The following is a 17,408-nucleotide window of genomic DNA, read 5'->3' as shown; positions in this document are numbered from 1 at the left end:
CACAAAGGAGCAGACCAAGCTACAATACTGTGAAATTTGACCATGGTTGGGCATAACACCAAGTGTCTTGAGTCAGTGACTCCTGGTATTGAGAGTCTTGGGTTATGGTTGGGTGTTGTCCATCTCAGTTGGAGGAGGATCTGACCAGTGCCCAGAACATAAGCTCAGTTGGAAGGATTGGCAAAGGTCAGGGATGATGTCAGCTTTTTAGTTAACACTGATCAGTGCAGGGGGATTGAAAGGCACATCAGAAAACCAAGAAAGAGGCCCAGTCAAATGGCCTGGTCTAACATGCCAAGGCCAGAAACAAAGCTTCAGGTCAATGACATGTAGGAATTCTAGTTTTTAGGCAAGACCCAGTATAAAGCACGTGTTCAAAATGGAAAGTTCTTCTCAGATATGTCAGGCATATAATAAAAAGACATGCTTTTAATGTTTTCATCATTAGGTAAGAGTTTTGAAGCACTCTGGCATTATTTAGGACTGGCTCAAGAATCATCAGATCTAAGTCTACATACAGGTTTGGCCAAGTACAGGATAAGTATAATTTGTTGTTTCTGCTGAATGGATTATCACAGATGTTAAAGTGAATATAATTTACATTCCATAGTGGTCACTAGAAATATAATCCAATAGTCAAAATAAAATTAATCATCTACACTAATAAAAGAGAAATATGTAAATTGGTCATCACTCAGCTACACCCACCAGCTAATCAGGATGTGTATGCAAATTAACCCAACAAAGATGGCGGTTAATTTGCATATGCAGGCGCAGAGCAAAGACTGAAGATGACTGAAGATGTCAGCGGCCACAGAGCTGGAGTGAGAAGGAGGCTTGGGTTGCTCCCGGCAACAGAGGAAATCAAGCTTCCCGCTGGCCCTGACCTCTGCTCAAGGAGAGGCTGGAAAAAAAATGGAGGGGCTGGGAGCCTGAGTCTCTGGGGTGTGTGACCAGCCTGAAAACAGCCCTCAGCCCCTCACCCAGGCTGGCCATGCCACCCTAGCGGGTACCCTCACCCCATGGGGGTGTGGCCAGCTTGCATCCATGGTGGCAGGGCCAAGGTAGAGGCGATTAGAGGCCAAGAGGGGAGGGCAGTTGGGGGTGAGCATACCAGCAGGAGGGCCAGTTGGGGGTGAGCAGGCCATCACTGGGGGTCAGTTGGGGGTGATCAGGACTGCGGGGGGGCAGTTTGGGATGTTTGATACCCACCAAGAGATAACTGAAATACTAAGTTCATGAGACAAATAATCTTCTTCTTCAGGATCTCTAATTGCCCATAGGAATCTATGACTCTAGAGTTTTGTAATTTCAGATGAGGACTGGTGATACAGATATTAAATCACCATTGGGAATTATCTTTGAAAGTTTCAAGGTTCAAGGCCTCTTTGAAGGCTGAAGAGGGGGTGCAAAGCAATAAGCAGGTTTCCAATACTGGAGGAGACATCATTTAGAAAATAGTCTGAATAAAAGTAAAATTTATTTATCCTGGTATTAAGGGTTCCATAATTTAGCAGTGGATTACTGTTTTGGTTAGGTATCCTTAGAACTCATAATTTTGTTTTTGTTTTTGTTTTTGTTTTGCTACCATCCCTTTACTCATGTAGATTCCTCTATTTTTAAAAGGCCTCTCTACTCTTGACGTACTTGATGAATACCTACTTATTGTGTGAAGGGCAGCTAAAGTGTCACTTCCCTGAGAAAAATATTACTAATTCAGCCCAAAATTATGTATATGCCTGCATATGAGATAATATGCAAATCAATTCTTTTATTCACAGAATAAAAGAATATTGGCTAACTTGAATATATAGACTGCAGGGATGTAGATTGGGTCAAATATCTACTTTAGTATTACATGTATTAAGGGACTTACACATGCATATTTAAAATCACATATAAAATACCAATTATTTCAGAAATACTACTTTGTTATAGTCTCACATTTTTAAGACAATTTTATTCAAACTATGCACTGACACTCTCAGCATCATTGAATTTCATGATCACTAAAGTCACTCCTTTAGGTTTCTAACATTGTTTTCCAGAAGATACCATCTTCTCTTCTACCTATGTTGGTTGTATAATATATCCCATTTCCTGTGATGCTGCTACTAGAAACTTTAACCCAAAAATCCATTCCTGTGTGATTAGAGTAGTGTTTTATTTCTTTACTTCCATTTTGTGTTAGGCATGTATTAGTGATGTCCACAAATTAACAGCATATCATCATTTGCAAATGTAAGATCACATGCCCCAGGAATAATTACTGAATCCAGGTCAAATGTATTTGCCTCTTTAAAAAATACTTTAGCTAAAATTGACTGGCGTTTATCCAAAAGAGGTTTTCAACCCTGGCCTTACCTTAGAATCACTAAAAAAGTATTAAAAACTACAAGTAGGGTATCCTGGTAGGTCCCCTCCCCCCAATATTGTAATTTAATGTTTCTGAGATGGTGCCCTAAATTTTAGTTTTTGAAATGTCTCCCCAGTGTGCAACCAGAGTTGAAAAAACCCTGACCCCAAGCTAACATTGTTAGAGTAGTGGTCCTAAAAAATGAGGTTCTAAGAACAGTGGCAATAGCATTACCTGGATATTAGTTAGAAATGCAAATTCTTAGCCCAGCTGTGGTGGCTCAGTGGATTAAGCTTCGTCCCATGGACCAAGAGGTCCCAGGTTCAATTCCCAGTTAGGGCATATATCCGGTTTGCAGGCTCGATCCCCAGAAGGGGGTGTGTAGGAGGCATCTAATCAACAATTCTCTCCCATCATTGATGCTTCTGTCTCTCTCTCCTTCTCTCTGAAATCAATAACAACAATGAAAAAGAAATGCAAATTCTTAGGCTCTACCCTAGACCTACTAAATCAGAAGCTCTAGGGATGGCGTGCAGCACTGTGAGCTTTAACAAGCCTCCCAGGAAATTCTGATGTACACTAAAGTTGGAAACCCACTGATTCAGGCCATGTCTTTCTCAAATAGTATTGCTTTAATTAAATTAATTGCTGGAATAATATGTAACATGACAAATTTAAAAGGAATCTAATAAAAGGAAGAGGTAATTTGGAGAAGAACTATTTGCCTATTATGCAAGTATATAAATAGTGAACTATTCTATTGTTTTAAACTCCTATAGAACTTTGTATGTCTTTTAAGCAATGGGCAGTGGTCGGCCAAATCAATCTTTTAAAAGGGATGGCCAGCTCTGTGCATCTTTAAAGGGCAAGCAAGTGATCTCTACCCAGGATGCTCACTAACTCTGAGTCCATTTGAATAGATCATATACAATACAGGTATTTTGGCCCTAGAATTTCATACTTTCATTTTTAAAAGTAGGTTTTAGAATGATACCATTCACCAGCATATCTTAAGGTATAAGAAGAGGTAAGTGAGACCACTAAAGTACAAACCTCCATTTTGATGGTAATTTTAGGATTTAGACACAAATGGCTTCTTCATTTGTACAAATTAAAATTTTACCTCAAGGCCTTAATTTAAGAATTGTAGACCTCTGGTTTTCATGCTGGGGAAGGAATCAGTAGTAACTTTAAAACACCCTTGAGTTTCCCTCTGCTCACTTGTCACCTAGATCTGTGCTTCATGTTTTGTTCAGTGGTATCCTTTTTCTTCTTGTAATTGACTTCTGAGATTAATAAATTCTTTTACAGAGAGAGAGGGAGAGGGATAGAGAGTTAGAAACATCGATGAGAGAGAAACATCCATCAGCTGCCTCCTACTGGGGGTGTGCCCGCAATCAAGGTACATGCCCTTGACCGGAATCGAACCTGGGACCCTTCAGTCTGCAGGCCGATGCTCTATCCACTGAGCCAAACTGGTTAGGGCGAGATTAATAAATTCTTGAAAGCATCGAAAAGGATGAAAATTTCTCCTCTTGAAAATAGGAGCAAATGATTTTTTAAGAGAGAGAAATGGAAAGATGCAGTTATTGTTTTTAAAGCCAGTGGCAGATTGTGCTGGCAATAAAAGGAGAGTTTGTGTGGTACTTTATGGAATTGAAAGTTTCATCTTTGCTTTCCTTGCACACTGAGGGAGCCTATTCAGCTGTCTGTTCAGTACCACCAGCATTTTTATAAACATGAAAAATACAGCAAAACCCACAACACCCTTCAAACCTTAATTGCTGTTGAAAGAAGCTGTAGGAAAAATACAAGACTGATAATGTGCACACTGAACATTTGTTGCTGTGTAACATTATTGGAAGAGAACGAACACCTTGAGATGGCACCAATTTTGATCAAGCTTTTCTTTGGAGACTACATGCAGGAGCAATTCTGCGAGTTTGCATGAGATGTGAATTGAATTTCTTGAAAAGGTTAATGGGAATCTAGAAAGTAGTTCTCTGCTATGTGTCACACAAGAGACTTGCTTGCTCAATGCCACCCCAGTCTGCTTCTACTTGCCTTATAGCACTCCCAAAGATGGGAATGTAAAAGACTGCACTACCCAGATTCCCTTGAAGCTGGTGTTTCTCATGTGAGGTAGCTTCTGACAAAGTGACATATGCACACTGGAGAGCAGAAAGGCAGAAGCAAGCACCATATGGCTTGAGCCAGCAGTTCTTTTGACAGGCATGGTAGTGAAATAATTTGGTTCTGTCAAGGCATGCAAGGTGAGGTTGTAGTGTCCAGTCTTAGGTTTGTTGGCGAGAAGTAGGGGGCAATGGCAAAAACACCTGGGGTTTTTCCTGGGGACACTCCTGTGATGTGATGGGCATTTCTCTTGCCTGAATGGCTGCTGGCTATGGTTCATCCAAACTTACTTGCTTAAGTCCTTCACAAACTACTTAAAACCTCTGGCTTCTAAAGGTTCCAAGGAAAATTTAGGGCCCAGTACAACTTTGAGATTCTAAGAAGAGAAGGGATATTGTGAACATGAATATAAATATTTTTAAGACAATAAAATACATTTGCCATATGCTTCTACACCACCTTAAACTCCCAGGCACCCTTGCTCTTCTGCAGTGCTCTACTTATACATTGCCAATGCTTGTGTCTTGTGTTCACATGATATTTGGTGCCACAGAAGCTGAGGTGGTATCCAGGCTCCCCCTCTTACTGGAGATGTGACCTGTTCCTCTCTGAGCCCACATTGTAAAACCATACCACCTATTCATATCTATGTACCACCATGTTGTTTCTATTAAATGGATCAGTTAAAATACATAGGAATCTTGGTGTTTTGAGTTACTCTACTTTGCATTAAAATAAAACTAACCCCCCCTCTCTCTCTCTCTCTCTCTCTCTCTCTCACACACACACACACACACACACACACACACACACACACACACACACGTGTGTCTGAGTCTGTCAGGTTCCTTGGTTCTCTGCTGAAGCTGGCAAAATTAGTGTTTCGAACCTGCAACTCCCAAGCACATGCAAGTAGAACTTACCACTGTCCTCCTGTGATCTCCATCATTGCTTTCAGGAAAGGCCAGAGTTAGAGTTACCGAGAACATTTCTGTTTACCACGTAGGCTATTGAAAAAGGGGCCTAGCTCTGGCTGGTGTTTCTCAGTGGTTAGAGCATTGGCCCATGCACAGAAGAGTCATGGGTTCAATTCCCAGGCAAGGGCACTTACCTGGGTTGCAGGTTCAGTCCCTAGCCCAGGTCAGGGCATGTGCGGGAGGCAACCAATCAATGTGTCACTCTCACATCAATGTTTCTCTCTCTCTCTCTCTCTCTCTCTCTCTCTCTCTCTCTCTCTCTCTCTCTCTCTCTCTCTCTCTCTCTCTCTCTCTCTCTCTCTCTCTCTCTCTCTCTCTCTCTCTCTCCCTCTCTCTCCCTCTCTCCTTTCTTCCCTTCCACCCGCTCTAAAAATCAGTGGAAAAATATCCTTGCATAAGGATTAACAACAAAAAAGGGGGGCTATAGATGAATAGTGAGAAGATCAGTGAAAGACCAAGGAATCTGATAGAGCTTGTTCCATGCACCATGGGTTCGGTTACCAGAGAGAGAGAGAGAGAGAGAGAGAGAAGTCTTTTTTGATTTGATGGCATAACAGGGCAACACAAATAAATTGACTCCCATTTGTTGTAAATGATTCATTATATATGAATAAGAATGGGAAAGTGTGGTGTTTTACAAAGTCAAAATAGGAGAATAGGAGAGGAAAATTTTTTTTTTTAGTTACAAAGATCATTATTTATTTCAAAAACATTTTTAAAAAGGAGGTTATCTCATTGCCAATGATTTTATTTTATCATTTTTTCAATGCCAATAATTTTAAAGCACAGTTGAAATATAACTGAGAAGGGACAGGGATCAACAATGTATTGCTGGAGAGGAGCCATCTACATAAACTATTGTGATGACAAAAGGAGGTCACTCATCTGTCTAGATTTTTGAAAAGCATTCCCAAAAGGAAGAGGGATTACAAAAGAAACAATAAGTAGAATTATTCAATTCCTATTTTAGGTATTTTACTTTGAGGAGAATGGACTGAAAATATAGCAAATAGAATGAAACCGATGAAGAGGGAAGTCAACAAAAAGATATGTAAGAAATAAGGCATGCTTTGCTTCTTTAAATGAATCTAGCTTCTGAACTAGATGAATGACTTATAAGACTAATGGAAAATGTTTGCATATGATAAAAATATAAAAGTTTTTAGAATTTTAGAAAACATAAGCTTAATAGTCTCCAGTTGCAAAATACATATCCTACCAACGACTATAACACTAATTCTTGCCTGTTCAAATTACAAACTAGATTAATAGAGTGGGATTGAGGGATCAGGAAGTAAAACAGTGATAACTAGGATATAGCATAGGTTCACTAAGAATAAGTCATGCCAAACTAACGTTATTTCACTGTTTAATGTAAATTGTAAATGGAAAGTCAGAGAAGGGTATTTTGATTTAATTAATATTTGACAAAAATATTTTATGGAATTTACATAGAGATAAAATTTAGAAATGTAGGCTGGATAATATCCAGTTAAATAGATTTATGGTTTGCCAAACAATTTCAACTCCTTCCTCCGCCCCATGGATAGTCCTTCTTTCAAAACAAATAAAATGTATAATGTCTCTGCCCTTGGTCTTGTCCTACTCAACATTTTAATGATATGGATAATGACATAGAAAGCATACTTATCAAATTTGCAGATGACATAAAGCTTGGAGCAATAGCGAATACACTGTGTAACTGAATCTTAACTCAAAATATTTTTGACAGGCTGGAACTCTGGCCAAAGCTAACAAGATGAAATTTAATAGTTACAAATGTTAACTCCTATATTTAAGTTCAAAAAAATCAACTGTACAAATGCTGGATGAGAGGAAATTTGGCTTTTTTTTAAATTTAAAGAAAAGTCAGTTTTTTTTCTGCCTATAAATTCAGTGTGAGCCTCCAATATTCATTGGTAGAAGCTCTTTCATTGAAAAAAAGTTTGTTACATCCTCACTATGTGCCAACTGTAGTCTATAACTTATTTAACAGAGAATCTCTTCAAGACAGTTATATTTTCCCATACTTTATAGATAAGAAAACGAATGCATTTGTTCACTGTACACTGCTATTAAATTTTAGAACTGCAATTCAAATTTAGCTCTTTGATCCCTAATTTCAGCATTCCAGTATAGCTTTGCTTCTCAATGTATGGCCCATTGTGGAGAAGAAATGTAGAATATCAGGTGTCACCCCAGACCTTCTGAATCAAAATTTGCATTTTAACTAGATTCTTAGGGGACATGTGGGCACTGAAATTTTGAGGAACACTGCATTGTATTACACCTCTCTCAGGTTACCATTACAGAGACAAGATAGTAACATCATTTTGGGAGGCTGGCTGGTTCACCAGTGACTGGAGCAGGTCTCATGGGACGACATTATTTTTTTTAATCATATTTGTCAGTAACCATGTTTGTGTTGATTAGATAACACTTGAAAATTCTTACTCATTTCTGTATGCCAGATGAAATACTAGTAAACTAGGTCCAAGAGATGTAATTAAGTGATGAGAGATTTTGAAACAGGTCTTAAGAAGAAGAATTGAAGAAATCGTGAATGTATAGCTTTGAGAGGAATCCCAAATAACACAGGATAATTTTCTTCATGTGGTTTTGGGGGGATGTCACTAGGAAACAGTGCTGTTAAAATTTCATTGATTCATCTTTCCTATTTTTTCTCATCAAATCTTTATTGATCACCTCCTGTGTACATGTCATTGAAATATACATATTATTAAAATATTAAGTAGGATAAGACCAAGGGCAGATACGTTCTACCCTTTATTTATTTTTTGGGGAAAAAAACTATGTGTGGCATTGGGTAAGAAGCCAGGCATTAAGATTACTGTTGTGAATAAGAAAGACAAGGTGGCTGTTCTAAAGAAGTCACAACCCAGTGGTTACATGGCACACAGTTTATTATGTGTACAGGTAATATGCACATAAATAAACATATGCCATTATTATTTCAAGAATTGGTAAGTGCTTTCCAGGTAATAGAGACTTGGTGAAAACTAGTTTAGTTTGAGCTCAGTTGGTCCGGGAAGGCCTCTCTGATGAGATGACATTTGAGCCAAATCCTGAGTGACAGGATGGAGCCTCCATATGATGAGCTTGTAGAAGAACATTCCAGCTATAAGGAAGGGTAAATGCAGAGGCTCTGGGAAAGGAGCGAGCCTGTCATGGTCTAGGGCAGTTCCAAATGGGGCAACATGAGGATGATGAAAGGGCCAGATGTCCAGAGATAGATTTTGATTCATGGGTTTTGGAGGCCGTTAGTACCAATGACAACATCCAACAATGCAATGGATAGTGAGCGCCCTGTCACATATTATGTTCCAGTGGGGGCTAAAGGACTAGGGAAGGCCCAGAGAATAATTCAAAAGAAAGAGATTGGAGGGGATAGTCTCCAAGTCCTGTCCATCCTAAAAATCAAGGTCGTGGTTGACTATAATTTTATATATTTCTAAGAAAATATCTTTGTTCCTAATAATTATAGTTCTTCATATAAAGGAAAATACATTGCTGTTTTAAAATGTCTATATTATTAGTGTCTCTTCTTCCCTTCATTCTTTTTCTCCTCTCTCTTATTCTCTACACTTTCATAATTGCATGCACAAGTCAATCCCAAGGGAAATTGTGGCTATTATTAAAACACTATATTAGCTTAATTATAAATAAATAGCCCTTCTGTAGTTATCTCAAGATTGAATGTACGTAATGATGGTTAGAATACCTTATTTCTCCTCTGTACCACTCTCAGCTCTGGCAGTCGATGAAAACAGTAACTGATTGGTTACCATGGTTTCCAATGGAGGCAATGTAGCATGTAATTATTGCATACAGCTATCATTACTAAATTCTTTATGGCATTTTGATGTAATTCAATAAATAATTTGAGTTACAATTCTAGAAGGAGGGTGCAACTACTTATAGGGTAACATTTTTAGAAATAATACATAAAATAGTTTTTTACCATATAGCTTGCCTGTCAGGAGCATTGATGAATAAAATTTGGTAGTTGGTTCTAATTGCCTTTCTCTTATCACAAGCAAAATTGGTAGGTAAAGTTGTGTTGATTCAGGTACTAAATGAAGCAAAACCCTTCATTTGGTTTTTAGCATGGTATTTAGTGAATCATATTTCTTTGGGTTTGTACATCTTTAACAATGAAATAAATATGCTTGCTTTGTGAAACATGTAATAGAGAACAGAGAGAGACTTTTAAACCATTTTAGCATCTTCTCCCTCTGTATAAATTCCAGAGCAAGTTTTCCCAATTTGTCACAAGTACTAACTAATTAAGGAGTTGTCACTTTCCTGGCCTTCTTTCAATGTTATACACACTACAGGATATAAATGTGGGTGTGAGGGTAATCCTTCATTATATATTCAAGGGAACTGCCAAGTGTTTCCATTTGAATTGTTATCATTTGAAGATAAATCATTTCAATTTATTTTAATAAAAGACAAGCAGACATGTATCTGTTAAGTTTCCTGGTGCCATTGATAACCCCACTCTTAATCAACTTTCCCAATCTCTTGCTTTCTGTATTGCTGTGTGAGAAAGCCAAAGTCTTCACTAAGTCACGTATTAGCACTAGCACATGGAAATGGAGACTGATGTAAAATTGTTTCTAATCTTTGTATGAACTGTGTATTCTTTTGTTATGTTTTTAATTCATCATGAATAATCTGGAATACTTACAGAAACCTACTCATTGACTTCCCTATTTCATGTTTGTCTCCTTAATTTTCCTCTAACATGTGCATGGTGTTATATGCTCTTTGTTATTCAAGATGTTGTGGGGTGGGTACAGAGAAGTACAATAAAGGACTATGACACACAATTCCTTCTCTCAAGAAATGCGTCGTCTATAGGAGGGAAATCAGAATCACACACACTATAGCAGCATAGTAGTAAGAACACAGACATTGTAGTATATCTAAAGTGGGTGTGACATCCACTCCTATTTTACCTGAAGTGCTAATTCACCCCTCTAGGCTTCTGTTCTCTTATATGTCAAATGGGGATGCTCAAAGCAGTCTAAGATAGTGCGTGTAAGGATTCAATTCTGTACATGGCACATAGTGGACAATCAATAAAAGACAACTTTAAGCAATAAAACAATTTAAAAAAGCCAACCAAATCTAGTGGTCAAGGTCAGATATTTGACAGAGCCATTGAGCATTATGCATTTGGGTAGGAAAAGAGATTGGAGTGATTGGAGAAGACTGTATGAATGGAGGATATAAACTTAGACTTGAAGGAGTAGGCATGCTTTCGAGGTGTGGAAGCAAGGGGAGTGTTTCAGGTGAAGGGGATAGCAGCTGTAAACGTGTGGATATCTTCACAGATGATTTTTTTCTATCAATTTTACCTTCAAAAGTCAGTTATGTTAGCATTGGACAATTTTATTTTTTTAAACCATATTTGTGTTTGCTTTTCCACAAGGTCATATTAAAATTTTATGTTGTTTTCTTGTTATTTGAAGAATTAGTAAACACATTCTCTATTTACCATCAAGTGTTGGGTGAAAATATCCTGTGGCATTATATGAAGGTACAAATGTAAGCAAAATTTGAAAAGTGGAAGTCTTCTGCAACTGTCATTTATTTATTTTTTTGGCCCACTCTGCTCCTACGTTCCCCCTTCCCCTATTCTGTATGGTTATTACTTTCATCCAATAGCTTCCTATGGTGCCTTGAGTGTTCTATGATCCTGATAAAGCAATTTGATAAATGAATATTACTAAGCCTATATGATAACTGGTCATAAATGTAGTGCCACTCAGGGAATATTGACATTTTCAGAGTGAAGCCAGAAAGAAAAAGCAAAGTCTTCATTGTAGACCCTGTTTTAGGTTATATGTCAGTACTCCTAAAGTATAGTGCATTGGTGAGAATCAACCCCAGCTCCGAATATGGCGGGTAAGCTAGACATCTATATTTAAAATTGGGGCAGTGGTTAGGCCAAATGAGAATGGGTATCTAATGCAGTATGTTTTGAAGGAGATAAGAGCACAGGTAAAGGACTCTTTCCTTGGGAACAGACTTTTTTTGGATTTCATGTTGGGGTGAGAAGCAGCTATGCCTCCAGAGTCATGGAAGTGTCTCTTTCCCCGTCCCTCTCCCTATTGTATCTACTGAGAGATGTTCTGAATAGAAATGTGTTGCAAATGAATGGTGCTGAGGCTGAGCAATGTTTAAGAATTCTAGTTTGGAGATCTGAAATAAGCATTGTGATGTTCTTCCCAGATCTCCCTTCACTGAAATATTTGTCCACTCAGTTGCTAGGAGAACTGCCAGCAAATAGGCTTCAATTTTCAGCCCCTTCAGGCATTGCCTCACTGTGGAGGGCAGTCTTATCTAAGTCACACCCCTTCCTGAGGTAGCTTATATTCATTGACTGTTGGCTATGGGATACAAAGGCATGACCATTTTGGCCCATGTCAGGACCACTTTGTGGGGTCATTCTAGCTTCAGAGCTAGAATGTGGGTTAAACTGAGGCTTTCATTGGCCTGAATTGTAGCTTGACTTCTCTCTTTGCCCACTACTCCTTCCTTCCCTCCCTTCCATAAGTGTTGGTACTAAGGATATTCCTTAATAAATGCCCTGCATTCTAAACTTCACCTCAGAGGGTGATTACTAGGGAACCCAACTTGCAACAAGATCATTTTTTCTAGGCTAAGATAATTTCCCAACTAGTGTAACATGGGATGCTGGTATTCCATAAATGAGATTAAAATGTATTGAGTTGTTAATTCTCTCAGCATTTAGCATGACTGGACCTAGTCGAGCAAATGGAAGCCCAGCTGGTCATCCAGGATTACTAGGTGCTATGCAGTTTTATTTTCTATGTGAGCCATGCCATTTAAAGGTTGAATGAACAAAAACTCACAGACACAGACAACAGTACGGTGGTTTTCAGAGGGAAGGGGGTGGGGGTATAGTAAAAGGTAAAGAGGGTCAAGTATATGGGGATAGAAGATTTAACTTTGGGTGATGAGCATACAATGCAATATACAGATATTGTATTATAGAACTGTACACTTGAAACCTATATAATCTTATTAACCATTGTCACTCCAATAAATTTAATTTAAAAAAGAAAGCGGAAAAATGTAATGATAGGACTTCCTGTACATTCCTTTGCAATATATAATGCATGTCTAATTGTTTCAAAATAAAAATTTTGAAATCTCAAAAAAATAAATAAAGATTGAGGTGTTTCAGGAATCCTCCAAGGATATGTTTTATTCCTAGGAAGTATACTTAGTTTTTACTATTAGACATTATCACATCAAGGTTGACACATTTATCAGTTAAACATCTGTAAACTGAAAAGAAGAGCCTAGAATTCTGAGGGATTGAGGCATATGATAGTTTTGTTTGACCTATAAAGGAAGTTGGGAGAATATATTGAACTTGAAGAAGTGTCCAGTTAAAGGGACTTTACAGATTCTTTCCAAATAAATCACAATATCTGAAAATCTCTTTCAGACTGTGTTCTGCTATTGCTTTATCTTTTTCTCCATCACCCACTCAGATGTATTCATTTCCAACAGCTGCACATAGCATTTTATTAATCTCAAAACTACACTTTATTATTATTATTATTTATTATTATTATTATTATTTTATCCTTCTGCTGTCAAATAATTATTTTTAAAATTTTTATTGAATTTATTGGGTTACATTGTTAATAAAATTATATAGGTTTCAGGTATACAACTCTATAATACATCATCTGTGTATTGCATTGAGTGTTCACCACCCAAAGTCAAGTCTCCTTCCATTACCATTTATCCCCCTTTACCTTTTTCTACTTCTCCCCATTCCCCTTCCCTTTGGTAATCATAAAACTGTTGTCTGTGTCTATGAGTTATTTTTTGTTGCTTAATCCCTTCACCCTTTTCACTCAGTCCCCCAAACCCCTCCTCTCTGACAGCTATTAGTCTGTTATCTGTATCTATGAGTCTGTTTATATTTTCTTGATAGTTCAGTTTATTCATTAATTTCCACATCTGAGTGAAATCATATGGAACTTGTCTTTCTCTGACTGGCTCATTTCACTTAGCATAATGCTCTCCAGGTCCATCCATGCTGTCACAGAGGGTAAAATTTTCTTCCTTTTTACAGCACAGTAGTATTCCATTGTGTAAATGTACCACAGCTTTTTTTATCTACTCATCTACTGATGGGCACTTGGGCTATTTCCAAATCTTGGTTATTGTAACTAACACTGCAACAAAATAGGGGTACATAAATTTTTTTCCAATTAGTGTTTGAGGTTTCTTCGGATATATTCCCAGAAGTGGAATTGCTGGATCATAAGGCAGTTCTATTTTTAATTTTTTGAGGAAACTCCATAGCTGCATCAGTCTGCAGTTCCAGCAACAGTACATGAGGATTCCCTTGTCTCCACATCCTTACTAACTCTTGTTTGCTGATTTAGGATGATAGCCATTCTGGCAGGTATGAGGTGATACCTCACTGTGGCTTTAATTTGTATCTCTCTGATGATTACTGACTTTGAGCATTTTTCATATGTCTATTGGCCATCTGTATGTTCTCTTTGGAGAAGTGTCTATTCAGGTCCTTTGCCAACATTGATACAGATTCAAACTATGTGCCAGCGCTGGGTCTGAGGCCACTCCGCAGAAGTCCCAGGGTATGCCAAGTCTAGCTGTATACTGCCAGGTACCCACAGACCTTTGTGGTGGGGTGGGGTCTCAGGGAGTCTTATGGTTGAAATTAGCAGAGTTGATCAGGCCCAAACAGACCAAGATTTGGCTGTGTGAAGGGAGGGCTCTGCACTGGTTGGGACTCGAGGGAAAAATGGCCTCCATCCTAGAGCCACACAACCAAGTCAGTATCAGATTCTGCAGGGAGCCTTAACACAGCAGGGCAGGCCTCTGGGAGTCAGAAAGATGGGATGGGGATAGTGAATCTCCTGTGTATGGGAGGTGCCAATCAGATTCACAGGGAAGTAGGGGGAATTGTCCCACCTCAAAGCCACACAACTCAATCGCTGACTCCTCAGCAGGGTGTGAGCTTTACAGGGTGGGGTGATGGGGAGTCTAGAGCAGCGGTTCTCGACCTGTGGGTCGCGACCCTTTGGGGGTCGAACGACCCTTTCACAAAGGTTGCCTAAGACCATTGGAAAACACATATATAATTACATATTGTTTTTGTGATTAATCACTATGCTTTAATGATGTTCAATTTGTAACAATGAAAATACATCCTGCATATCAGATATTCACATTACGATTCATAACAGTAGCAAAATTACAGTTATGAAGTAGCAACGAAAATAATTTCATGGTTGGGGTCACCACAACATGAGGAACTGTATTAAAGGGTCGCAGCATTAGGAAGGTTGAGAACACTGGTCTAGATGGTGGAACTATTGCATTCCCTGGGCTGGTGTCCTAAGGAGGGCAGTGCTCCACCCAAGAAAGATGGTGTCTGTGGTGTGGGAGAGGGACTCAGCACACGGATCCTGGCAGCTGTCCCTTCAGCTCTCTCCTCAGAGCCATAAACCTCAGTCTCTCTTCACAGGACTTTAGTCCACTCCACTCTGCCCTCCCTCTGTCTGAGCCCAGGGTGAGTGACTATGGAGATTAGGTGGGCTCCTGGGTTTTTAGCAGTCATCTACCTTTCCCTGCAGACAGAATCCCCTGCAGCTTTACCCAGCAAGATGCTATGTGGGCACCTCTTCCCAGCTATGTTGCTTTGGACTGGGGAGCTCCATGTGGGATTGAAACTGCAGCTGGTCAGAGGGAAGCTATGCAGCTGAGATATCCCTCCAGAATCTCAGCCATTGCCCATGGGTGCAGAGCCAGCCCTTTTCATGTTTCTCACCTTCCTACCAGTCTCAATGTGGCTTCTGTAAATCCTTGGTTATAAGACTTCTGTTCAGCTAGTGTTTATTTGGTTATTCAGGTTGCTTGCTCTATAATATAGTTTTCCTTCCATGTTGGTCCTGGGAGGAGGTGAATGTATCTTCCACCTACTCTGCCACCACATTGGATCCTCAAAACGTCACTTTAAATAGCGACACAGCTGCAGTTTTTTTTCATTGAACAGTGTATGAAATAACCTTGGAGTAGTAATTGTTACTTATTCTTACAGTGGTTTGGGTTTAATTCCATGTGGGCTTTGCCTTAACTTATTAGTATAAAAGGCATTTCTGTAATCCTCATTAATAACTGTAATTCCAGAAGTTAAAAGTTACATTTTGTTATCACTGTTCATACTAAGGACTTTGGAGGAAAAAAAAGGAATTCTAAAGGGCAAAACTGCCATTATTTGGGTTTTAAATATTTGTAGGCTTTGGATAGAAGGAATTATTCCAAAGTCACCAGGGAATAGGAAAGGATTTCTCTGTGTTTACTTTGCCTTCCAACAACATTGCCTCCTTTAGAACAAAAAAGAACTGCATGGCAGTGCTGGCAGTAGAAGGCTAATCTTGCATATTTTGAACTATTGTTGAACTTATCACAGTATTATATTTTAAGCTATTTATCATTGGTGTGCTGGAGCTGTTCCCCACAACCTTGATACAAGATGATTGCGGTCCATCCATTCTCACTGCTGTATCCATGACATCACGTTGGTAGCCTGAAATTAGCTGTGGTGGGAGTGTTTATACTACTGCGGAAGTTTGAAGTCAGGGCTCTCTCCCACTCCATCCCAAGGGAGCTAATTGTTAAATATTTACCAGTATACCACTGCCATCTACTCATATCCTTCCCAGTAATAATTATAGTCTTTTAAATATTTTTATTGATTTCAGAGAGGAAGGGAGAGGGAGAGAAAGATAGAAACAGCAATGATGAGAGGGAATCATTGATTGGCTACCTCCTGCACGCCCCCTACTGGGGACCAAGCCTGCAACCTGGGCATGTGCCCTTGACAGGAATTGAACCCGGGAACCTTGAGTCCATGGGCTGATGCTCTATACCAGGGATCGGCAAACTTTTTGACTCGAGGGCCACAATGGGTTCTTAAACTGGACCGGAGGGCCGGAACAAAAGCATGGATGGAGTGTTTGTGCGAACTAATATAAATTCAAAGTAAACATCATTACATAAAAGGGTATTGTTTTTTTTTGTTTTTTTTTTGTTTTAGTTTTATTCCTTTCAAACGGGCCGAATCTGGCCCGCAGGCCGTAGTTTGCCCCCAGCTGCTCTATACACTGAGCCAAACCAGCCAGGGCTAATTATAGTCTTATATGGAAATTAAAAAAAAATAGAGTGTACAAACTCAGACTGAGCAATGATATACTTTGTACAGTTCAAACGCATCCAGAATCTTGAATCTTGATGTAGGCTGGACGCACTCACAAGGTTTGGGTATCGTTGGAAAGGTAACTCCCCTGCATCTTATACTATGCCTCAGACCCAACATTTCCCCCCAAATGAATGCCTCTCTGTAGGTGTTGTCTATGGCCAAGTTTATACTCACTCGAAGAAATAAAATAAAGTACTTTTTTAAAGGGGGTTAGGTGACTTTCCTTTGTGTTTTTTTTTAAATATATTTTTATTGATTTCAGATGGGAAGGGAGAGGGAGTGAGAGATAAAAACATCAATAATGATGGTCCTATGCATCCCCCACTGGGGATCTAGCCTGCAACCCGGGCATGTGCCCTGTCTGGGAATTGAACCATGACCTCCTGGTTCATAGGTTGATGCTCAACCACTGAGCCATGCTGTCTGGGCTCCTTTGATTTTAGTTTGAAGGCATTGTACCTGAAGCAAACATGATGACTGATTGACACGTGATTAAGCTCACTGGAATTTGGGCACAAATCATTTTACCTTTAAGGATGTTGGTTCAGAGTGGAGACAGAGAGTGATGAAGGGGTATCCAGCTGTTGGGGTATGATATGTCCATTCAGAAAGATGGCCAGAAATCGGAAATCTC

General features: G+C 39.1%; 1 pseudogene; it reads left to right on the top strand.

Moving 5' to 3' along the window:
* Positions 1–11,396: 11,396 nt before the first annotated feature.
* Positions 11,397–17,408, top strand: part of LOC102755623 — a 34,707-nt pseudogene continuing 28,695 nt past the window's right edge.

Source organism: Myotis davidii, unplaced genomic scaffold (assembly GCF_000327345.1).
Source record: "Myotis davidii unplaced genomic scaffold, ASM32734v1 scaffold1529, whole genome shotgun sequence".
NCBI classification, from domain to species: domain Eukaryota; kingdom Metazoa; phylum Chordata; class Mammalia; order Chiroptera; family Vespertilionidae; genus Myotis; species Myotis davidii.
This window is presented reverse-complemented; position numbering and strand designations above follow the sequence as displayed.